At 43.9% G+C, this 25,159-nt stretch overlaps 1 long non-coding RNA gene and 1 pseudogene across 1 annotated transcript; one reads left to right on the top strand and one right to left on the bottom strand.

The window, feature by feature from the left end:
- Positions 1-1,139: 1,139 nt before the first annotated feature.
- Positions 1,140-7,525, bottom strand: LOC118356280 (annotated as a pseudogene).
- On the top strand, positions 3,294-19,259 carry LOC113918481. Its single transcript, XR_003518575.1, has 4 exons — positions 3,294-3,416; positions 3,557-3,671; positions 11,105-11,214; positions 18,251-19,259. It is a non-coding gene; the product is annotated as an uncharacterized LOC113918481 (long non-coding RNA).
- Positions 19,260-25,159: the final 5,900 nt, after the last annotated feature.

Raw genomic sequence — 25,159 nt, 5'->3', positions numbered from 1 at the left:
TTCGGTCCATAATATAATAGGGTGCAGAGGCGTGAGAACACTCCTCTGAACTCTTCTCTTATGAATCATGAGAAAATAACTAAACTATATTTCATGTAGGTTTTGATTTAACTATATTTCATTAATAATTCTGTGAAAATCATTGTTCATCTATTTTATATATACTATCTCTAATTAACTAAAGTGTTCATTTAATCAGCTCCTCAGTTCATCTGACCAGTTTACGTAAGTAGAAATCACTCTATTCAAAAGCACCAAACCGGAAACCAAGCCCCCCACCCCCGCAAAACAAATACCCTTACGCTTGTATTATTTCTTCTGACCCATAATCAGTTACTGTCATAATTTGGGTGGTCTCAGCTTGTTCTATGCTAGAAGTTTGCCACCCAGGTTGGCTGGGGGCAGAAAGGGGTCAATGGGAAGCTGAAAGGAGGTAGGACTATTCTATATCAAGTCGAGATAAGAATCAGAAAAACTGTCCCAGCTATAGGGACTAGTGCAGAGCAGGAAAAGAGTTTGAGAGGGCCTTAGCCCTCATTTCTTACATTAGGATATGGATGCAACAGTAGAAAGTCTGCCTCTCCATGAATTTGGAGATCATGGACATAAGGTCACCTTCTGAGTTGAACTAGTGAAATTCACAGACAATGGATATGATTAGTCATCTGTGGGAATAAAACAAGAGACTGTGAAATGCATAGACCTCACAAAACCAATCAAGGTGGGCGATTTGGTGTAATCAGAGGAAAGCAGGTCCAGAATGTGAGTGACATTTCGTAGAAGATATTTAATCAATTGTATTGTACATTTCCTAGAGGAAGACTGTTTGAAGGTGGGTGGAGGTGTGGACAGAAGAAGAAGTAATCAACTGGGCTACAGAAAGTGAAAACCCAAGCACTGTGCAGAAGAGAGACCCTGCCTCTTGCGGCTGCCCGAGAAGTGTGCTCTGCTGTGGGACTGGAGTGCTTCTTCTGATCTCTCTTCAGTACCCTCTGTGCTCTTTGCTCAGCATTCATGCTCATTTTGTTCCTAGGATTGGCTGCCCTAGACAGTGGACATAAGCTTTTCAGTCCCTGGGAAGAAATGTCTTCCAATGTAAATTTGTAGGTTGACTATGAGTAACCTTATGGATTTGCCTGATTCAAGCGATCTTGAATTCTGAAAACTTCTGAGTTCCTGATGAGGATAAACAATAAAATTTGGAAAGTGATCAGTTTCTCAAAGGGATACTACATGAGACCTCTTAATAGGCAGCAACAGCCTTCTCCTGGGAAGGCACTGACCTCATCCTCAGTCCTTTCTTGCCTTCAACAGATAGTACTACAATATCCAGATAGGCGAAGGATTCTTAATCTGATTAGACCCAATGACCTGATTTTTTTTTAAGAAACTGTTTATTTTCCTTCAACTTTATTTCCATTTTGTTTGCTTTTGTGGAAGGGCAGCTTAAGACCACGTAAGTGGTTGTTCCTACCCATTCAGCGGTCTGAGCAGTGGGAGCTGCAGACCAGTCTTCGGGGGTCAGCTGGGCACTCCAGTTTTCAGTAGGGAACTGCTGAATACGCACAAAGGGCACCTGCACACTTGCAGACCAGTCTGCGACCTCAGGTTGAGTAGCGGTGAACTCGGGAGCTGGAGTAGTCCATTCACCCTGAAATTCCTCCTTCATCACAGCCTTTTCAGCAATAGCCTGCTCTTCCTTTTCAATTTCTTCAGGATCTCTGTAGAAGTAGAAATCAGGCACGACCTCAAAATGGTGCCACACATGCACAGAACTTCCCGGGCCAGCATCCACATCAGACCCGCTGAATAAGTTCCCTTGTTGTTGCAAGGGATGGCAATGTGCACATAGCGCAGTAGAGAGTCTGTGTTACACAGAGTGATAGTAGGCAGGTTAACGTAAGAACCTCTGCGAGAGGCTGGTGGTCAGCCCTGGGATCAGTAACCACCAGAAGTCTCCTGGAAGGCTGCCTGAATCTGGTTAGCAAAGGTTCCAGGAGTGAAGCAGCCAGCAATAGGAGTGGCTCCAGTAGCAGCAGCAAACTTCAGCACAGCTCACTGGTTAGTATTCCCAGATGATATGACATTGACATCAGCAGGGTTTTCAATGGCAACAATGGCATGAGCTGCCAGCAGAAGTTTCTCCCAGGTTCTCTTCAGATTTTTGATGTAGACGTCATCACTTTTCCTTTTGTAGATGTACTGTTCCATTTGGATGTCAAAGTTGGTGCCACCTAAGTTTGTTCCTGTTGCAAGGAATTTGATGACATCCTCCTTCATTTGCAGGACATCAAGGTCTGCAGACATTGCATAAGTTTCTCTTTAAGTTGCCACGGGAACACAGAACAATGCTGTATGGACCCCTCCCTGGGTAGCATGGAAAGCCAATGACCTAATTTTAAATGAATGTTTTGTTAAGTTCCATTTACTATTCTGAAAAGAAATTCATAGATAATAAACCACTATACACATATTTTTAATATAATGTCCTAACTATAAAAATAAAGAAAAATACTGGTGGAAGAGGAATAATTTGTGATAAAATACTATGTATTGGAGTATATGAATGCTTGGGGATGACTAACTAGAAGATAGAATGAAGTAGTCCATTGCTTTGAGATCAGAGTGGATGTGACAGAGACAAATGTAGACAGAGACAGGTGTACTGGCAACTCAAATACCAAGAATGATGTCACTGACAGTGAGGTGCTTTTCTGAGGTCGTGACTACTGCTGGTAAAGTTCTGAACCAAACACAGCACAATCTTTACTTCCCTTAAAAATGCTTAGAGAGCATTTATGGAAAATTCCATGTATATTAAAACTATGCAAAAGTAATTGTATTTCCAAGTAAAATGGGATTGAGTTCTACACCCAGATAATTATAAACGGGTTTTCCCACACAAACATCCAGTGTGAGTTTTGAAGGTTACCCAGGACACAAAACATTTCTTGATTAAGGTGCCTGTGGTGCATAGAGAGAATAGCATCCTGACTTCCCTGTCACTAAATGCCACTAGCGCCCCTCCCAAAAACTGTGGCAATCAAAAAAATGCCCCCTTGAGTTTCCAATACATGCCCCAGAGGTGGTTCCACTCATGTTGAGACACACTGAATTAAGTCAACAGAAATCAATCATGAGGCTCCAATAAGACAAACGTGCCCTGTCCCAGGGCACAATCATTCCATGACCGGGCATCACAGAAACCCCCAGCTAGTGGGGAGAAGGGACAAGGATGGATGAAAGGTGGGTAGAGTATCTAGTTCTAGAAGGAGACGCAGAATTCTAGGGAGGACAAGAATTAAGAACTTAGGAGAGGAAACCAGAGTAACAGTTCACCTCTGGGATTTGGGCCAACATATAGGGAAGGGCCAACAGAGAAAGAACTTTGGCTCTGGAGCCACACCAGTACCCAGGTTAGTTCTGGGGAGCAGTTATCCCAGGCCTGGCTGAAAGGGAAGGATTTGGGGTCAATACAGGAACCTGGAAGTAATAACTTGGTTCCTAGGACTTGGGTCTGGGAATCGTGACTTATTTCCAAACCCTTTACACACAGCACCAACCAGAAGTGACTCAGCATCAGGCATGGGCTTCAGTCTTCTCAAATAATAGCAGCTGAGAAGATGGCAAAAGAAGGAAAGACCAGCAGTCACAGATTATCAACACCTCACGTATGATTGGAGAGGGGATGTCTATACAGCATTTGATTTTCTTACATTAGAGTGCTTTTTGCCCTCACTTAAACACAAACTAATCAGTTCATTCTTTAAACAAAAATACCTGTTCATGAGAACAAGACTGGGGCATTCACAAACCATTTCACCCACCCCCACATCATTTATTTGTCAGCTTCCTGTGGTCAGACATAAAATGGCTGCCTGGAACTCAGATTTGGAGTCCATTTCCAAAAGTGGGGTCATGAAGGTGTGGCCATAAGTCAAGGTGATGGTTATACTGTATACCATAATTTACAAGGATAAGTACATAATTTTGCCTGGAGCCTGGACTAAGGCCAGCCCTACAACCCATGCTTTGTGACTCAGAAGCCAAACGACACTCACATAAACCCAATATTCCCTGAAGACCCTCCCAACAGGATGATGCCTCATCTCCTATGACCATTCCCAAAGTCCCATCCAAGACAATTATCTAATCTGTGCTCAGAAATCAAATTATCTAATGTTTTTACTCTATTGGCCTGAGCAGGCTTCTTTGTACATACAGTTCCTGGAAAATATAAAAAAGATGCTTTTACTTCAATCACCACCCTTTCAAAGTTCTTATTACTCGATCTGTCCCACATTCATTAGAGTGGATAGTCATGAGAACATTACAGTGCTTGATAGAATGAATTAGCAAAATTGAGTCCTGAAAGAGAGAGAGAGAAATAAAAGCATTCTGTGAATGAAAAAGGATTTTCCATTTTAACCTGTAAAGAGGGAAGGGACTAAAGAAATGATCTGCTATTATGAAATAATAAGTGAGATAGCTGACAATAAGTTTTCCTCTTCCAGAAGCTTTGATTCTATCATGCTTAAGATATTGCTGAATTGCACACCAAAGGTCCCAACTCATTTTGCTGACCTCTCACTTGCTGTCTGATATCTTCTTCCCTCCACTCTTCTCCACTCTCTCTTGATCTGATGTCTCCTATCTCCCTGTAAATACGATTCTCTAAGGCTGTCTCGGCCCTTAGCTGGTGAGGATGTGCCTGGATAGCTTTCAGGGCTGTTTACATTTTGCTTGTTTCCTCAGTACCACCAACCAGGGATTTGATCCCCTAGTAGTTTAAGGTGTAGGAGCCCACTGGAAGTAACTCCAGACAAGGCTCTCTGTGAAAAGGAAGGACATCTTTATCTACGTGCTAATATACTTCTTTGTGCTTTTTAAAAATATGAAGGCATCCTTAGTATTTCCCTCCTGTGTATGTCTCAGTTTAAAACCCTGAATGCAGATCCACTTCCCTGCTCAGAAACTTTTGATGATTTCTCACTGCCCATAAAACCAAGTCCAAGTTTGTAATATAGTATTCCAGATCCTCTGTGATCTGCCCCCAACACACCTTTCCAAAAAATCAACTCTTCCAGCCACAGTGAGAGAAGCAGTGGCTGAATGTGTAGCCTCTGGGCTCAGATTCCAGCTCAGTCACTTACCAGCTGTGGCCTCAGATAAGTTACTTAAAACCTCTCTATGACACAGTCTCCTCGACTGTAAAAATGTGATAATAGTAGTAATAATTTGAACTGCATGAGAATCAAGGGAACTAATAAATGTTAGCTGCTGAGAATAGCATCTGATACATGATAAGCATCATCTACTATTGCAATTAGCATTACTCACTACCCTCAGCACACTTGCATTTTTCTATTTTTTTGTATCTTTTCACAGTTACCAATTTCTGGAATGCTCTTTCCTTCTCTCCACTCCTCTAAATTCTACCCATCCTTGAAAGTCCTGATGAGATCTTTCCTTTTCCACAAACTTCCCTGGACTGTTCAGTTCCCAGCGTCCTTTTTTTCTGTGTACCAATGCACAGATTATCTACTCTAGTAATTTTGCAAATGGTCATTTGTTGCTTCATGGCACTTCTTGTATTGTTACCCTGTGATATTAACTTAAAATGTAATATCACCATGTCTCCCCCTGTTAGCCTGTGAGTCCTTTGAAGGCAGGGACTCGGACATGTCTTTGTACAGAGCTCAGCACCTGTACATTGCTTTTCCAAGGAATACCTCAATTAATGTCTGTTTACTTGACTTGATTTGATCCAGAGGTTGAAGGCAAGTTTGTTGGACGCTTTTGGAAGTGGTGAACTGGAGGGAGTATAGAAGAGTTGGAACCTTAGTTATTTACTTGTTGAACATTTATGAAGTGTCTGTGCAAGATGCTCCACGTGCACCTTGTACCTGACAGGGCATCACCCCCTCCACTCCAGGAGGCGGTAGCAGAACTGTCTGTTGGGTGGAGATCCACTGGGATGAGATCAGGTACTGTATTTGGCCAGAGGGGGCAGGCTTGGCAGCCAGAAGGGCTTTTAGAACAGAAACTTCTGTTCTTTCTCTCTCTGCAGGATGCAGGGAGGCAGGAACAGAGTCCCCAGGGCTGGCTGCAACATAAAAAGGTCTCCTAAAGAACAGTAGTTCCCACAAAGAAGTTTCACAAATTCAGACCTTCCTTCCTTCCTTCCTTCCTTGGTTACTCAGAGTTGCCCCTGGGTGAAAACCTTTGGCATTTAAAAAGGCTGGGGTAGGTAAGATAGGAGAAGGGCTAGGGTGGTATTAGATCAAGACTTCTGGGTTCTAGTGCAGATTCTTTCACCTACTTTCTGGGTGGCCTGGACACCGATGTCATCGCCACACTCTTAAGTCCCCTCATCTGTCAATGAAGGTGTTGGATCAATATATAAGCTCTAGGGTCCCAGTTCTCTCTAATATTCTATCACCCTAGAATTCTTCTTATAGTAGAGTTGTTGTTATCTACTAGTTCTTGTTATGTACAGAGACTTCCTTTGTCAGAAATTCAGATTCTTCTGACCAGTGAAGCTCAACTGAGTCAGTCCCTAGGGTACGGGATGGTCTCATTTATTGGGAGTGGCCCTGCTTACAACAGTCTTGGGATCCTTTTCCTTCTCCACCAAATCTGGGAAAATAAGGACTTGAGATACGGGATAACAAAGAGATGGCAGGGTAATAATGGGGCAAAGGTGTTAAATTGGAGCCATCTCTGTTTATCTGGTCAATTGTCCTTGCCTTTGGATTATCATTGTTTCCTCCTTGTAGTCCTGGTGAAAGGACTGGAGTCACGGTAGCTAATGAGGGTAAAGTTCTAGGGAGATGAAGCAAGACTGCACTGAGGCTTGGTGACACATGTGCACAAGTGGTCAGAGAACCTACACTGGCCTTGGGCTCAGCCTTACTGATGCATTTCCCTTACTGATGCACCCCTCCCACTGCAAGATGGCGCTCTCTCCTTCCAGTCACACAGATGTCCTCAGCAGCTTTCCTCAGATGCTCCTGGCTGTTCCTGCTTCAGTACCACCCCTCCCTCTCAACTTAAGCTCATGATAGCCCCTCCCACAGATTCACCTCTACCTCTCCAGCTAAGGTAGCCAGTCGGCCTTCTTTACTTACATCAGGCTCCTGGGGTGTGAGATCACTGTGGTCATGTCTCTTCATGCCTCTGAGCCCATCTTGTGCCTGGAAAATCATGTCAAGGAGGACGATATTGCTGCTGCCACCTTGGGAAACTGTGCTGTGTTCTAGGATTTGGGGAATAGTGTGGCAGGCAGAGGACTGCCTAGGGCAGAACATGTACAAGGATACCAGTTCTTGTAGGACAAGTGGTCAAATGTGGAAATGGACATCTGTCCCACTTACTTATTTTGCATTCTTTACTTTGCCTTACCTCTTCCTGGCAATGCAACAACCCCGGCTAGGTGCTTGGCTCTGTGACAGTTGCTGGAGGGAGTGGAAGGGAGGAGAAAACACATGGCCTGAACCTCCAGGGAGCTTGCAATCTGGTCAGAGAAGCAAGGCATACATACATTTGCAAGAATTTGTAAGGGTGGCCTAAAGTAGGGGAATTTTACCTGGTATCTATGTTGAGCTTAAACATCTAAAAATCCCAAGTCCATCTTTCTGGAGAGAGGATTCATAGTTATCTGATTTTAAAGGCACACTAGACCCCTCATAAGGATGAATAACTGAGCTCAAGTTGGAAGACCTAAGCTGGAATACTGCCTTTCCACCTGATTTCTGTGCGATCACACAGATCGCCCTGATGATGATCCTCAGTTTCTTCATCTCTAAAATGAGGAAAATGGTTTCTGTCCTACCTCCCTCAGAGCATAATTGTGAGGATCAAATAAGACAAGTGTCTGAAAGTGCTTTCTAAACCATAAATCTTTAAAACCAACCCACAAGGCCATACAAAATGACAGAACATAGTTTATGGAAACTTGGAGATGTTTGCAGGGATATTCTCCTCTTGCAGACAATGCGATTGGGACCCAGACAGGGTAAGTGGCCCAGGGATAAATAGCTGGTCCAAGGCACAGCCAAGACTCTGCCCTGGAGCCGCAGGGGAGCCAGGCAGCCAGCGCCCAGCACAGCTCTCCGTCTCTGCGAGCCCTCTGGCCTCGTCTGCTGAAGACAGGGCCTCTTGCTCCCTCAGTTGCATGGAAAATCCTATCTGGCTAAGTCTGGATTGTCTTTTTTTTTTTTTTTTTTTTAACCTCTTCATTCTCTTCTGCTTCAGTCCCCACTTCAAAACCTCTATGAAAATGGTTTCCAAAGGGAATCTGGGTTTCAAGTTACATCACCAGCAAATAATTCATTCCCTTCTGGAAGAAACCCAGAGATAAGTTGGGAACAACTTGTGTGGAAAATGAGAGGCCTGGTAGCCAATCCAAATACTGCAGACAGAATTTTTGTGAGCAAGGGCTTTCTAAAAAACTGTTTGCCAAGATGGCTCACATCTTTGCAAGTGAAGATCTAGGACAAGTTCATGAAACAAATGACATAGTGGCAGCTTAACGGAAGGGGCTCTGGCAAGGAGGTGGGAGGTGGGCCAGTGGGGACTGTGGGCCTTCTCATCTGTCCATTTCTCTCCAGCTGCTGTGAAAGGCCTCTAATCCTAGATGAGTTCTCCTCTTTGCCAGTCTAGAAGAGAACCTGGGGAGCCAGCTCATCCAGGACGTGCCTCTGTCTCCACACTGGCTATCACCTGCAACACTGCAGACCCCAAGGGCTCTATTCTTTCAATAAATAGCCCCAGAGGAGAGTGCCCGGCCATCCTCTGTGACACATTCTAGTGTTTGACTGCTGTCAAATCTTGAAAAGTGGGCCTCACAGGGACCTTAAAATACCATCTTGGCCATTTATGTTTATTTCCTCTGTTTCCTCTGGCTCCAACTGATTAGTGGAAAACTCCAAGTGTTCCACTTAAGAGTATGCCTTTAAATACTTGATCATAATGGGCCGCCTTAATCTACACTTATCTAGACCTGATAATTTAAAAAACATTTTATGTACTCATTAACTGGATCATAAACTTCTCCAACAGTTCTAGAATCTCTGCTACCTGACCCCCAGCTTGCCCTCCAAGAACTCCCCCGCATGCTCTTCTCTCCTTCCTAGGCACCCACCTCTCTTCCCTTGCTAAGAACCTTTTCATCTTCAATTCACCGACATTCGAACAGCTGTACAAGCACAAAGTGTTTAATTTGGGAACAGTGTCTGTGGGAAGGAATGCTTTGTTAATTTCCAAAGTAATGCAAAGCTTAATTTAGAAAGCCATATAGCAATTCTTTTGGTTCTGAAAGTCACGGAGATTATAGATTGCACTGCAGAGGCAACCTGCCTGATGATGTTAGCACTTTGCAGTGCTGGGTTTTTCCGCAGCAGTTCCATTTTCATTCTGGTTCGGAGACACAGCAGGTTCCTCCAATAGAAGCACTTGCTCCCTGAGGACAGGCCCTGTGTCTTGTTCAGACACTGTATGGCCAGGGCCAAGCAAGGGCAAGCAAGTGGTAAATGTCTTTAAATGATGGATTGCATTGCATTGCCTGTCTTTCCCCTCACTCCCTACTTTGGTCTTCAACTTCGTCCAAACAGGTTCTGGAACTAGGAAATAATGATGGTTGCTAAGTATTGAGCAGGGCAGGGACAACTGTGATCAGATCATAGTACCACTACCTTCCTTGAATCCAGGAGACTTAAAGAAAGTTAAAGTGCCAAGACTGAAGAGTATCATGTCCTAGCAGATCGAATATTAGAACCTGCCTCTCAGGGACACATATGATTAGGATCTGAAAAATAATGAGAGCTTGGATAGAACAGAATAGATTTAGAGGTAGGGACCATAAAATGTAGGAATGAGGAGGATGCATCACCACCACTACCATCGTCACAGTATTTGCGGCTGGAACTGAAACAGCTTCTGCTGAGCACCACTGCCCAGCAGCCATCTGTATGCCTCTGTGGGCCATAGGCAAAGCTGCCTCCCATCAAATGCCTGGGCTGCTTCTTGACCGTCATGGGATGTTCTAGAACCTCAGAACACATGCTCAGTTGCATTTCTTAATTCTCCAGGGCTCAAAAGCCCAGAAAAGAGAATTTAATCTCCCATAAGTTCAGGTATATACCAATTATGTGATAAACTAGAGGTCCCCACAGGTCAGTCTGGAAGGAAGGCCATAAGGAAGATCCCCGAGAGAAAGTCACCAAGAACGAAGATACTCTGGCCGAGGGGACCAGATCCAGCTAAGCACCTGAACGTTGGATAATAAGAGGTTTCAGGTGGAGTGCAAGGCTGAGTGCCTCCATTTCTCCCCTGGAGCCCCTCAACCCCTGATCCCACGAGAGTTCCGGGGCATTCTGGAAATGAGGGGACTGGGCCTTACTTAAGAAACAAAATACTGTGTCACGAGAGGTACAACTATTCTGGTGTGGGCATCTTCTCTAAAGGACCTGGACAGGATCTTGTCCTGCTGGTCAGGGAGGGAGACAACTACTGGAGGTCAATGGTTTGGGGGAGGTGGGCAGCAGCTTGGCAGCAACCAATTGGCAGTGGGGAGACTAGTGTGGCATGGGCAGCAGGCCTGGAGGACAGAGAAAGGAGAACAGACATGAAAGACGTGACTGCACAGCTAAGTGGTGGCAGAATTAGCCACTTCTGCTGCACAGCATACATTTTATTCGAAGTATTAGTTTTGGCAAGATCTTGAAATCCTTCAGAGCTCAGTCTATGGATAGGTTCATTTCCATTTATTTTTCATTTATACGAAGTGGGCCTAGGATGACACAGAGAAATAACAAGAAAGAAGCACAGACAGAAACAGATTCAGAGAAAAGCAGAATTACAAAAAGACATACAGAGAGATACTGAGAGAGCTTGAGAAAAGAGATTAGAGGTAGACTCTAACACCAAGAAAACAATTTGGGGGAGAGTGGGGCGGGGGAGACAAAAAGAGACCTATTAAGTCAGTGTTCTGTGAGATGCTAGCTGAGTTCCCTAGAATGAGGATCCCGCCCTCCTGCATTGAGCCTCCCTGGATTAAGAATCCAAGAGAAACCACAAAGGTTCATTGTTTTTTTGTCCGCAGTTTTGGCTCCAGGCAACCTGGGCGCTGGCGTTCTGACACACTGCCTGAGCTCCCCCTGCTGGCCGCTTTGCAGAATGTCATCATCTGTGTCCAAAGTGGAATCAGATTACGTAAGTCTTCTTGAGCGTTGCCCACCCGTTTTTTCCTTTTTCTTCCTTCCTTCCTTCCTTCCTTCCTTCCTTCCTTCCTTCCTTCCTTCCTTCCTTCCTTCCTTCCTTCCTTCCTTCCTTCCTTCCTTCCTTCCTTCCTCCCTCCCTCCCTCCCTCCCTCCCTCCCTCCCTCCCTCCCTTCCTTCTCTTTTCTTTCTTTTCTTTCTTTCTCTTTTTCTTACTTTCTTTCTTTCTTTTTCTTTCTCTCTTCTTCTTTTTTTTAATTTACCAAGTTCCTGGTTTCTCTGAAGCCTGCTCTCTAACGCTGGGTTTTAAATGCCCTGATTACCAGGGCCCTAAATGCCCAGTGAGGGCAGCCCTGAGAGACCCACCCTAATGAGGGTGAAGGCAGGAGGCTGGCTGAGCAAACATACTTAATGAACACACGCCACATACAAAGTGCTGTGGAAAGGCCTAAAGGGAGCTCATTTGGCTTTTAGTCTCCTTGCCTGAAAAATGACTGCTAGAATTAAACTGGTCTTCTGGGGTTGAGGTGAGGGCACTCCAACTGGACCAGCCTTCCAAAATAAGGAAGCCTATCAGGGTAGCAGTGATGGTGCCCCTCCCTTTTTTCCCCTTCTCTTTCTCCCCTTCATCTTCTCTGCATGAAGAAGAGGAATTGCAATGGCAAAACCCCTGGGGCGGAAAGGAGAGAAACACAAGTCTCCCCAAATGCCAAGCTGATTTTACTGCTAAGAATAGCTTTTATCTCTGGGAGGAAAGGCAGAAGACCTGGTTCTCTCTTCTCCCCTTCAACTCCCCTTCCAACTGAAGGTTGATTTTAAAGGGGCAGCACTCAGCCATGGGAACACAGTAAGCCCCGTCTTTCCCAAAGTGATTTCGTTTGGAGTCACAGAGGCTGGAGCGGGGCAATGTGGGAGGAGAAAACTGAATCCGGAGAACCAGGGAAGGAGGTGAAGGAGGAGGCAAGAGGGAAATGGAGAGGAAGAGAAAGAACAGGACACAGGAATTTCTGTTACACCTTGAGCCCAGGCTTCTGCAGTCCCCAGGAGACTGAGAGGGGTAGTGGGACTGTGGGGGGTGGCCCTGGGGTGAGCAGTGGAAACCGCTGGGGCTCTTGGCAATGGAGTCCCCAGTTTGGCTGTACTTTGGGGAAGGGGGACAGATTTCTAGACATCTGGCTAGGATATATGCTCACCATAAGGAATCCTTGTGAGTCCCCTGCCTCCCAGCTACTCAGAGGTTAAAAGCCCAAACAATCTTTCCAAAAATTATGTTTTCTTTCATAAAAGTGTTGCATTTCTTTCAGGGCAGAAAGTAAAATAGCTCCTAAAACATTAGGTCAGAGGCATAGGGTTATTCTCAAGGACTCTGGATGAAAACATCAGAAAGGACTCCCTTTCCTTTGTTAACTAAAAACTAAACAGATTTTCACAGTTAGCTGCATTGCAGAAAGCAGTAGTGGCCCTCAGGGAAGCAGTCATTCCTTTAGTCCCCTGTTCTGTCCTTGTGGATGCACCTCCTCTCCTCCAGCTCCCTCCTTTCCTCTGGTCACTGGTTCAGCCTTTTGCTCACACTGTCTCCTGGTCTCCCCAGGCTCTGGCTTCTTTCCCCACTCACCTTTTGTGTCCCTCCTGGATCTGCTTCCCTGGCCAGAGTGCCCATTTGGAAGGAAGGGAGAGAAAGGGATGCCATGTCTGCTTGGGATCCCCAAATGTCTGATGCCCTGCAGTTTTCCTACAGGGCAAGCAGATATCCCACAGAACTGGAGGAGAATCGGTCTCTGGGTCTTCCTTTACTCGAGGCAGTCTACCAACCACCTCTGAAAAACTACTAGATAGACAGTTGACAGCTCACCACTCATATTATCCCCCTTCTTGAACAGCCCTTGCCCACTCCTGCCATAAAAGAGCATTGTAGTGATTCACGAGTCAAGAGGAGCAGAAAGGCCTCGGCAGGCAGTGCATAAATACAAATAATGGTTATTTATCACAAACGGAAGCAGCTCCTAAGTAACTGAAACTGGCCCAGTTCTGCTTCTGTGGAATAAAAGGGGAAAAAATTCACAAACATCAAAAAGCAAAAAATAAAAGAGGAACACTCTGCAGAAGATGTCGTTTCTCTGTATTGCTATTAGCTGAATAAATTGCAGCAATTTCCTAAATGCTTCTGGAGAAGAAATGATTTTAGAAGAAACCTGCTTAGCCGCTCCATGCTGGGCTGCCTATGACCAGCAGAGGGCACACTTCAGTTATAAACAGAAACCTGCAGAGCCGATGGTGGGGAAAGGGCAATTTAGGATTCCAAGGTTGCAAATTGCTTATTCCACGCTCTGCATAACCCTGGAGATCAGAGTTCAAGATTATGGACAGGATACGAGAGACTAGGTTTCAAGGAATCAGTTCTAAGCAGGGAATGACATGACTATAAATGTTCCTTTTTTATGATTCAAGGCTGGTGCGGCATACCCTCTCTGGGTGCTGCAAGCTGCTCTTCAGTGTGAATCGCTGCAGTAGTGACTTGTCCCCGTCCTGGGCCTGCCACAGTCACTCAAAGCCACATATTGTTTAGAGTGGAGACGTTCGGGCTTTGTAACTGACTTGGAAAAGCAGGAGCCGTGACCAGGACATGGGAAGAAGTTCTTGCTGTTGGTCATTCCCTTTTGTTTGATGAAGATAGAGAAACTGTATTCCCTGGGAAACAGGAATGAAGACCATTAGAAAAGTTTCCTTAAGATTTCAGCCAGCCTAGCAATTCCACTTCTAGATATGTGCCCAAGAGAAGTGAAAACATATATCCACACAAAAACCGGTACATAACAGCATTCTTCATCATAGCTGAAAAATGGAAACAACCCAGGTGTCCACTGACTGATGCATGGATAAACACAATGCAGTGTATCCATACAAGTGAATATTATTTAGTCAAAGAAAGGGGTGAAGTACTAATACATGTACAAATACATGTTATAACATGGATTAACCTTGAAACCTGCATGCTAATTGAGAGAAGCCAGTCACAGGGGGCCACATATCGTATGATTCCATTTATATGAAATGTCCAGAAGAGACAAATTCATAGAAACAAAAAATAGATTAGTGGTTGCCAGGGGAAGGGGGGAGATGGGAAGTGATTGTTAATGAGTATGGGATTTCTTTTGGGGGTGGTGAAAATGTTCTGAAATTAGATAGTGGTGATGTACAACTCTGCAAATATACTAAAAAGCACTGAACTGTACACTATAAAACTGTAATTAAAAAAAAAAAAAGATTTTGACCAGAGCAGATGTTCTAGAGGAAAACTCAGAGCAGGAAATAAGGAGAATATAAAGAGAATATTTGACTTCTGAGAGACCCAGTCCTACCACCAAGAAAATATATATATATATATATATATATATATATTTAGTAGTCTATATATTTATATATATATTTAGTAGTTTAGCACAGGCTGGAAATAGAGGTAGCCAAAGCCAGTATAGAAAGCAAGGAGAATTTTCCACAAAGCTGAACTGACCCTGTATCTTCTCCAAGTGACTGACTTGGGAAGGGCTGACACCACTGGGAGGGCGGAGACATGGTAACATGGGTGCTATTTCACTCAAGGCAAGAGGTTCCACATCTCTGTTGATGTCATGGTGCCTCCCTGCGCAGAAGGAAATAAGGGAGAATCACACTCCTCAGGCTACAATAACAAGACAGACTTTCCAAGATCTCAGGGGCTGATGAGGAAGGAAGGTGATAGTAATGAAGTCACCAGCTCAGCTGCCAGGGCCTCGTGGTCACATCTGAGTTCCCGGTATGCACTGAGTAATGCCCACGAGAATCTAGAAGCTCATTCCCTGTTCTTTCTGTAGCTCCCACAGCACCTTGCAGAGGCTAAGACCATGAGAGCCCTTGGTAAATACTTGGGAAAAGTGGAAGAAGGAAGAAATAGCAACCACACAACTGAAGAGGCCTAGTGAAGTACCCTGGGATGACCAGAGCCATGGCAGCTACAGCCTTGGCCAACACACCAGAAAGGAAGGGTCCCAGAGGGGGAAGGACAAGGAGACATGACTTTGCTCACTCTATCAGAACCACCCATTCACAATCACTGGGCCTGCCTTGTTGAGTCCTGAAGCATTAAGCAGAGCAAGATCCCAGGCACACCTGAGTGCGCCCTTCTAGTACGACGTGCTTGACAAGTCTTTCCTTTCTTAGACAGAAACTGTTATTCAATAATATCATTGTGTGCTAGCAAGTCAGAATTTGCTTCATTTCTAAAATACACTGAGAAGAAACTCTATGAAAGTGTGTGTTTTTAAATTTGTGTTTACTGATTTAAAAAAAAAAAGCACCTTTTTGTTCTGTAATTGCTTGAGGTGACCAGGGAGAGCAGTGATACTGGAGTATGATAAAATATATTCCAGTCCTGTGTTTTTCTTCAAGTCTGGTCCTCTGGGTGAATGCTACGCATTTTAGGGAACCTGGGACTATGTCTAACTATATCTTTAAAAACCCGCTTAATTACAGATTCAGCCAAGAGATGGGAACTCGGTAACTAATTATGTAGCTAGAGCTTCCAATAGGCATAGAAACCAGAGCTCACAACACTTCCAATTACACGGTAAATAAAGGGTTAAGAACAACTGGTGAAATGCCAATCGTTTTAAATAAATTACATGAGTTCAGCGGTAGTAAGAATTAGATTTGGGAGTTGAGCAGATCTGGATTTAAAGCTTGGCCTTTTCCTTCGGTTATCCCTTTAGTAAATGTGCATCGCTCACCTACTATGTACCAGGCACTGTGCTTGGCATTGAGTAGAGCAGCATGAACGAGAAAGTCTCTGTCCTGAGGGAGCTTACATACCCCACAGCTACATAAAATACCCATTATCTTAAAGGAGTTGCTAAACCTCTCTGCATCTAGATCTGTAAAATGGGGGGAGAAATGATACCTAATTTGAAAGTTATAGTAAGGATTAAACTGAATTACATAAACAAAATGCATAGGCTATTGCATTTTAAAAAGTGTTGCTTTTCTCCCCCTTGTAAACACTTGGTATCATTTCATCAGCTACTACCACATGCTACTGTCTTTAATTGAACATTCCTAGTTCAAGGTGAGACCAAATGGGTCAAGGTCTTGAATGGAAACCCCAAAGCGAGTCCATTAGGAAACATTCCGAGGACTTCAGAGTGACAGGTGTCACATAAATGTACAGGATGGATGCCAACCAAAATCCGGTCCTCTGACGCATGAAAGGAGCACCTTTGCTTTTCTCTGCCTCGGCTTCCCTCCTCCCTCTTTCCTTTCATCCCTCCTCCCTCTTTCCTTTCATCCCGCAGCAGACTCTCCTGCGGCAGCTTCTCCTCGCTCATCTGCACTAATTATGCTCCTGGGCCCTCTGACTTAGACACAGAGGCCTCTGCTATGCACGAAACAGGCACCATGCTGGCTGAGTTCAGGGTTCTGTTGAATATTGGCTTTTAATGACTCTAATGATTTAATCATTTCATAGATTTTTGAAAGAAGATTGAGGAGGGGAGAGGTGACTTGCTCATGGTCTCACCGTGGGACGTAGAGCCAGGAATCTGAAGTGCCTTGTGCTCTGCTGTGGGAGCTTGGGTCTGGCCATCTCCATCAGCTGTGCGTTTCAGATTCCGTTCTTACTGTGCCAGTATATTAGAAATAATTTTTTTCAGGGGTGCCTGGGTGGCTCAGTCGGTTGAGCCTCTGCCTTCGGCTCAGGTCATGGTCTCGGGGTCCTGGGATCAAGTCCTGTGTTGGGCTCCCTGCTCAGCAGGGAGTCTGCTTCTCCCTCTCCCTGTGCGCCTTGCCTTGCTTATTTTTTCTCCCTCTCTCTCAAATAAATAAACAAAATATTTTTTTAAAAAATAGCTTGTTTTTTTTTTTCAGATACTAAGCTGTTGTAATTGTTTTAGGTTGGTGTTTTCTAGAAGGCACAGACTGGTTAGACTTACCCTGGTTTAAGAGACCATTCATTTAGCAAATCTACTTGGATTTTGTGACTGCCATGCTAACAATCCTAAAAATAAATGTAAAGAAGCTGCACTTGGGTCCAGCAGTCAAGAAGATAGAATTGGATTCTTTCCAAAGCCAGTATTTACACTTGATGTCTCTTGCTTTCTCATTTACTTTAACAAACTATTTCATGAGGTAACTTTATTTTTAAAAGATACTTTTTCTTTTCTTTTCTTTCTTTCTTTTTTTTTTTTAAGGGGAGATGGTTTTTAGGACAGAGCAAGGAACTTAAACTCAAGAGATTTGGACTCTAGTCCCAGTTCTGCTGGGTGACCTTAGACTAATCACTTGCTCTCTTTGAGCCTAAACTCTATATTTGTACAATGCACGGGCTGGACTGGCCTGGGGGTTTTCACACTGTGGTCAGTGGGGCCTAAGGATTTCCAGGACCTCTTCTGGGCCTCCCTGGCAGATCTAACAAGGAGGCTGGGGTTGGGGGAGGCTGGGGCTCCAGGGCCACACTGTCTTCTCCTTCTCCCCTCCCCTCCTCAGGGCAGCATCCCTTTTGTTTGCCTTCCAGGGGGAGAGTCTGCCTAAGATTTCTTTTTAATAGATTTCTTCTTTTTATTATTATTTTTTTAAATTTTATTATGTTATGTTAATCACCATACATTACATCATTAGTTTTTGATGTAGATTTTATTTGAAAGAAAGATTCTGCTGTTTCTTTAGCATTTAAAAATCACCAGCACAGCTCAATGCTCTGAAAAAATCTTTCTTGTTCTAACATTCTCTAGTTTCTAAGTTCAAAGAGCTGCTCTTGGTTTCTCTTTTTAGAGGTTTCTTTGCTGCTATGGACACACTCACCAATCACCCCTTAATTATAAACACTTTCTCTGCTGACCCTAGCTGACTGCTAACTATGTATTATGCTGCCCCTAAAGATCCTGGAAATCAGCCTATCTGATAATGCTGCCTTAATAGCGCTGCGACCGGCGGGGAAGAACATTTGCAGCAGTGTTCATTTGCTGACCAGGGACTTTATTTAGTATTATTATTTTAACTTGCAGGCATTTGTTCCAACCACCTTGGAAAACCGGTTCCAGAATCGTCCCCAGCCCTGGCCCGCACAGCAGTGCCCTCATTTGCATGCCGCGGCTTCGTCTACCGAACGACGTTCTGCAACGCCATTCCTCACTGCTCCCCACCGTGCTAAGCCGCTATGCAGATGGGCTCTCACGTCCTCTCCCGCCCATTTCGTTTTTTCGGCTGTCTGTCTTGCCCTGCGCTCACTCAGTCCCCTCCAGCGATCTTTGGCTGCCACCGCAGTGGGCGCTGAGCCAGGCTGTGCCAGCCCAGCCCTTCCTCGAGCACCCTAGCCCTTTCTGGTCCGGATTTATTTCACACACGAGGTGGCTGCTTTGCCCAGAGTGGAACAAGAGCACTTTTCCTGTACAAAGAACTGATTTGGATTTTCATCTAAAATCCACGAGTGCTAAAAGGAGATAAAGATAAATCAGCATTTTCTGCTCACTGCAGGTCAGTGAGGTTCAAGAACTTGCGGCCAGATGGGTAAAACCAGGATATAGGATGCGGAAGGCGAACAGTGAGTGACTCATGGCCGGTTACGTATCACACCGTGTTCTTCACCGCATTTAATCCTTATAATAACCCTCCGAGGTAGGTATTCCGATCCCCATTTGTCGTAGGAAGAAACTGAGGCTTGGAGAGGTAGAAGGACTTGTCTAGCACACACTTAGGAAGTGACAGATGCAGGTACTGAACTTTCTCTCTGGCACCAAATGCCATGTTCTTTCCATGGCACCATGCTGCCTGCTTGATGAGCATGCTGACTCATTTGTGAAGTTATGTAAGCTTGTAAATCACATTGAGATTCCCAATGTGCCCGCATAAAAAAGGAAAAAGTATTGCCACGACAGCTTCGGTGCACCAGTGGAGAGAGGCACCCCACTGTCTGGGAAAGGTTATAGCAAACTGTTGAGAGGTAAAGGTCTGCCCCAGTGAAAGCCAGACGGGAGGCAATCATTTGTCCCTTCTCCTCCCAACCTGTTCTGTAAATAAACAAGGCTTTAATTACAAACATATGAATAAGGCTATCTATCCATTGAACTCAGGAGTAGTTACTCTAAGTCCAGCCCAAACTTTGGTCACCTGCAATAGGTATACTAAAGGTGCTCAGGATCATATGGTTCAGTACCACTCAAGACAGTCACCTCCATCAGAGGAAATAGGCAAGATTGGTCTTTAGCATTATCCATATACCCTTTTTATTCAATAGAGAAGTACCAGAATCAGATATGCTCTTTAGGAAGCTGTCCCTGGTCTCTGTGCGGGAGAGAGTGGGATGTAATGCAGTGCTGTTGGAGCCCTGCCCATGTTCCTTTGGTATTCACCATTATACACTGAAGGCCCATGACCCTCTGGGTTCTGGCTGGCAGCATGCTCAGCCCATGCTCAGTGCAGGCCAGAAGTGCTAGGGACTTCTTGCCCCTGAGAGCAGCCACAAAGCAATGATGGGTCAAGAGTTGATGGATAAATAGTAGCCCAGCTCCCTTGCCTGTTGGTTGGGATAATGCTGAGGCATATTCTGCACTGTCTCTCAGACTTTTCTAGCGGGACAGAGCTCCAGTGTCCTTCAATGCTTGATAACACAGCCTGTATTGGCTTCTTTCACTTCCCTGTCTCATCCCCCAGCTCAGCTCCAGGTCTCCTGGGATCACCTCTTGAGTAAATTATTTATACTCAATTCCTTGTCTCAGGCTTGTTTCTGGGGGGAGCCCAAATGAAAATCTTTCAATAACCTCAGTGTAGAGATAGAAAACAGGGGCCCAGACAAAAGGACCGGAAGTGGGAATAAAGAGAAGGGGTTGGATATGAGCAATATTCACCCTGAGATTTAGGACTTCAAAACTGGTTAAATGGAGTGCCAAAGGGGGGGCGGATAGGGGAGACTCTGTAAGGACTGTGGGTCTGGGCTTGAGCTCCTGGGTGCTTGCTGATGCCTTGAACTGAACTAAGGAATATATCTGGGGGTAAGAAAGTAAATCCAATTACGGATATGTAGGAGAAAGTGGCATCTGGCTCTGTGATGTCATTTGCAAGAGTGAAAGTACCCCCTTTGCTAAAAGCATCTTCCCAAACTGCTTACCATAGTGCTTGAAATTCTAAATTACTCATTCCTTTGGCTTGCTTTTTCCAGAATCCTATTTTTAAAATGCTCCTGAGATTATTGATAATTTTTTGTTACGTGTGATAATAGCATTGTGGTTATGTAGGAAAAAAACCTCCTTAACTGTTAGAAATACAGGCTAAAGTATTTATGGGTAGAATGAAACAGTCAGGGATTGCTTTAAAATAATCCAGCAAAAAGAAAAGTGAAATGTATATATAGAAGGATAGATAAAATGACATTGGCAAAACATTTAAAATTGTAAAAGGCTCAGGATGAGTATAAGGCATTCATTATATCATTTCTTCTACTTTTGTGTACATTTGAAAATTTCCATAATAAAAGAAATGTTACCCCAATATTTTAAAAGTGGAACGATATCATATCCAACTGTTTTTTATCACTTGTGAAAAACAACCACAAAGATGTGTATTAAAACTTTGGTTGGATTTTATATTTTTGGAATATTTAGAAGGAAAAGAGGGCTGGTCCTTTTAAGAAATAGACTTGTTAAGAGCTGGATTTTAAAGAGAAAAGAAACTAGGATTCAGATGTAGGATATCATACCTTTTGCCAACTATCTGGTCTTTACCACCACTCGAGAAGAAGAAGGCATCTAACAATTTTCTGTCATACCCTGCCACAATGGTTCTACATCAGGTGCTTTGAATGAATGATCTCATTTTAAGAAACTGAGGCTAAAGAGATCAACTCTTTGGCCTAAAGATCACAGGGTGACAAATTGCAGGGGCATTAGGAGAGGGTCCTGGGTCTGAAGTGCCATTGCGTCTGGCTTCAAAGTTTGCCATGTTCCACAGCCTTCAGACTCACTCACTGTGGTTGGTCCTAGGTCAGCTCACAATTCAGAGACGTGGTCACTCACAAACTGGCTCCCACTGAATTGATTCTCTGGGATCAGCCCGCTTCTGTCTAGGTGGAGCTGAAACCAAGAGAAATTAAGAACATGTCCTCCTGGGCAGAGAGGACGGGGTGATAAAAGCTCACAGATGAAGTGAGGGGTGTCAAGGAAGGATGGGTTGCCAGAAAAGTCAGAGGTGGACACAGCAGGTGGAACAGCCAATAGGGGCAAGAAGCGAAGATAAACTGAACTGTAAAACAGCAAATAACTCCATGAGTAAATGTAAGATGTTTAAAAAACAAGTGTTTAAGCACTTATTTGTACTTCTTTTTTGTTAAACCAACTTTAAGGTCAAGGAAAAGCGATAATTAGATTACAATAATTCTTCTTGTTGGAGTATTATATATCCATAATAGCATGGAAATTATTATCCCTAATAAAAACTACAGAAAAATGTTCATTTAAAAACTTAAGTGAAAAAGCAGAATATAGTATATCTATGGCATGATTACAATTTTCTAAAACCATCCTTGACATAGATGGAAAGGATTGGAAGAAAAAAAAGTCAAAAAGCTTGTGGATTTGGTTGTAGAAATATGGATTTTTGTATTTTAATTTTTCTTCTATAATTTATATGCTTTATTTTCTTATAATGAAATGTATTACTTTTGGAGTGTAAAAAAAAAATGGTTAAGAAGTAAACCAAAGAAGTACATTTTATTTTTTATCCTGTTTAAACCAGGGTAATGAAGATGCTTATAGGAATGAAAGAAGTGAGAGATATTTATGGCTTCCTGTTGAGAAGAGAAACATAATTTGGTAGAAAATCTGAGCAAGTGATGGTGAGTTGCATCTTAGCTGCCCTCAGTCAGCCGTATACACATGCAGCCAATCTCCTCACTGGGCCTCCATCCTCTGTTTGATCAAGGTGACTGTGAATCACTGAGAGATCTGCTCACCTGAAGATCACACTGATGCTAAGAGAACACAGACTGCTAGCCACAGGTCTCTCCCTACACCTTAAGAGCTTAAATTCATATGCTAACATTAAAAAAAATTTTATTTATTTGAGAGGGAGAAAGAGAACACAAGCAGGGGGAGTGGGAGAGGGAGAAGCAGGCTCCCCACCAAGCAGGGAGCCTGATACGGGACTCGATCCCAGGACTCTGGGATCGTGACCTGAGCTGAAGGGAGATGCTTAACTGACTGAGCCACCCAGGCATCCAATATGCCGACATTTTTACTTAGTCATTTCCTCGGCATTTTTAAAAAGTCATATGAGTTAGACTCTCTCAGGGGCCCTGATAGTCTTTCAGGGGCCAGAATGTTGCTCATTTTAGAAAGCCAGAGTCAACCCAGGCAAAAATGTCAATAGTATCTTTTACCTGGATAGAGACCTTCTCTCCAAACCTGTTAAACCAAAATTTATCCCACTTTCATCTACAATTTGTACAGAGTTTCTTCCGGGGGGCGGGGGGGCGCTAGTTTCTGCTCACTGGCTCTGAAATTGAAATATTAGATATCAGTAACTTTCTCAAAGAGGCTTTTACCAAAACCTAAGAAAAGAAATACAAAATGTTTTATTATAATTCAACCAACACTGGAGCCTGCAATGCAGAGTCCTCAGCCAGACTCTTCAGGAGACATGTAGAGTAAGAAATAGAACTTGCTCTTAAAGGAGAGGGAGAAAAAAAAATAATCCTAGGATTGCCTGTAATACCAAGAAGAATAAAAGAAGTAGTGTGCATATTTAGGGAGGAGAAAAATCGCCTCAACTTAAGGGTCTTCTGGAAAGGTTTCCAGAAGGTAGGGCAATTGAAACGGACCTTGACAGATATGATGTCAGTCAGCCACAGACAGCAGGGCGGGCGGGCACGGATGGCACTGATGGAGGGAAGGCTATCAGCAAGCAAAGGAAAAGATGAATAAAAGGTCAACACTTTCTGTTCCAAATTTTTATAAATGCAAGTGGCCCTATGAACTAAGAACCCAGGAGTCATGGCTTGGCCTATGGCTGCACTTTGTTCTGCTGAGTATAGACTTGGAAGCAGGTGGAGGAGGAGGCAGCTTGGCTGGAGGGGTTCCCTGAGCACACTTGCCAAGGGAGCAAAGGAAGAGGTGTAGGACAGTTCCAGCTGCTGGAGGGACAAGGCTGGGGGGAAGCAGAGATGTTAAAAGGGCATTGTTAGGGCCTTTTACTTTGTAATGTACTCCCTCCTCTGGAACCACACAAAATCTTCAGTACAAAGCTACATTACTGACAATGCTTTTGGACTTGAGTTTTTAATTCACAGGTGGAGGGGACTGAAAAGTGGAGGAGGGGTGAGTATGGAGTATGGCTGGAAGTAAGCAGGGTATGAAACCAGAGGCAGCAAGAGGGATAAAGGTATATTTGGTTAATATACTCACTTTATTTATTTATTTTTTTTAGATTTATTTATTTATATGACAGAAGGAGACACAGCGAGAGAGGGAACACAAGCAGGGGGAATGGGAGAGGGAGAAGCAGGCTTCCCACCAAGCAGGGAGCCCAAAGTGGGGCTCAATCTCAGGACTCTTAACGACTGAGCCACCCAGGTGCCCCAATAGATTCACTTTAAAGTGAAGAAAGGCAACTCATCATTTAGCCTGTCACCACTGCTGTGATGTGCCAGGCACTGTGCCCATGTTGGGATGCAGGGTGAGTCCAGCTTGCTGTGGCCTGGCCTTCAAAGAGACTGCATTCTTGGGGGCGGGGGGGGTGCAGAGATTAACTATATAACAAAAAATGTAAAATTAGGATTGTAATTAGTGTAATTAGAGAGGTCTACAATGCTACAAAAGCTTATAGAGGGATTTGACCTTGTGGGTTAGTGAAGGGGCTATAGAATTGCATGAGTTCTGAAGGATGAATAGGAGTATAGTGTGTAATATTTAAGGCAGAACGAAGAGTAAGTGCAAAGGCCCTGTGGAAGGAAGGAAGTGAGGAGAGGCCAGTGTGGCTGGAGCACAGACAGTGATGGGGAGCATGAAGCCAAGCGCAGCTGAAAAGGCAGGAAGCGGACCTTAGTGGGTCTTGAAGTCACGTACGGGTTTAAATGGGGGTGCTAGGATAATGTATATTTTAAAAGATCACTCTAGGGGCTCCTGGATGGCTCAGCTGGTTAAGTGTTGGACTCCTGGTTTCAGCTCAGGTCGTGATCTCATGGGTCATGAGATGGAGCCCTGTCCAGAGGCCCATGTCGGGACTCAGGGGTCAGTGGGGAGTCTGCATGAAGATTCTCTTCCTCTGCTCTTCCCCTACTCCTGCACATGTGTGCACACTCTCACTCTTTCTCTAAAATAAATAAATAAATCTTTAAAAAAAAATAAAAGTTCACTTTAGCTGCTGTATGGTAAAGAAATGGGAGTATGGTAAAGGTGGATGTAGGTAAGAAAACCAACCAGGAGGCTATCGCTCTCCCCAAGCAAAAGATAATGATAGGGCAGCATTTTATACCACAGAAAAAAGCATGACATAGCCTCAGCTAGAGGATCAACCCTCTTTTATGTTAAATTGACAACCTGCAAGAAAATGTCACCTTACACTCTGTAGGAAACTTATTGTTCCTTTCAAGCACAAATATGTCCTTACGTAAGTGACTTTAGTAATAAGAACAGATATATGCCAAGACTAGGATGAAAAGACTGTCTCTGAAGGAGAGAAATGCAAAATGTAATATTCATAAGCTTTTGGATATGTCTACATGACAGATGTGTTTCTAAGTGTACTGTATATTTTAAGCAGAAATCTCTTCTTCCTGGTTGGTTTGTATACAGCACACTAAATGGATGGAATGAGCAAACCATTATGTATGAGTTGCTTTGTCTTTTGGTAAAAACAACTCAGAGATGCATGCACATTAAGATGTTTCCATATCACCTTCAATTCACCCTGTGTATTCTAATCTT

Source organism: Zalophus californianus, chromosome 1 (genome assembly GCF_009762305.2).
Source record: "Zalophus californianus isolate mZalCal1 chromosome 1, mZalCal1.pri.v2, whole genome shotgun sequence".
Taxonomy (NCBI): domain Eukaryota; kingdom Metazoa; phylum Chordata; class Mammalia; order Carnivora; family Otariidae; genus Zalophus; species Zalophus californianus.
This window is presented reverse-complemented; position numbering and strand designations above follow the sequence as displayed.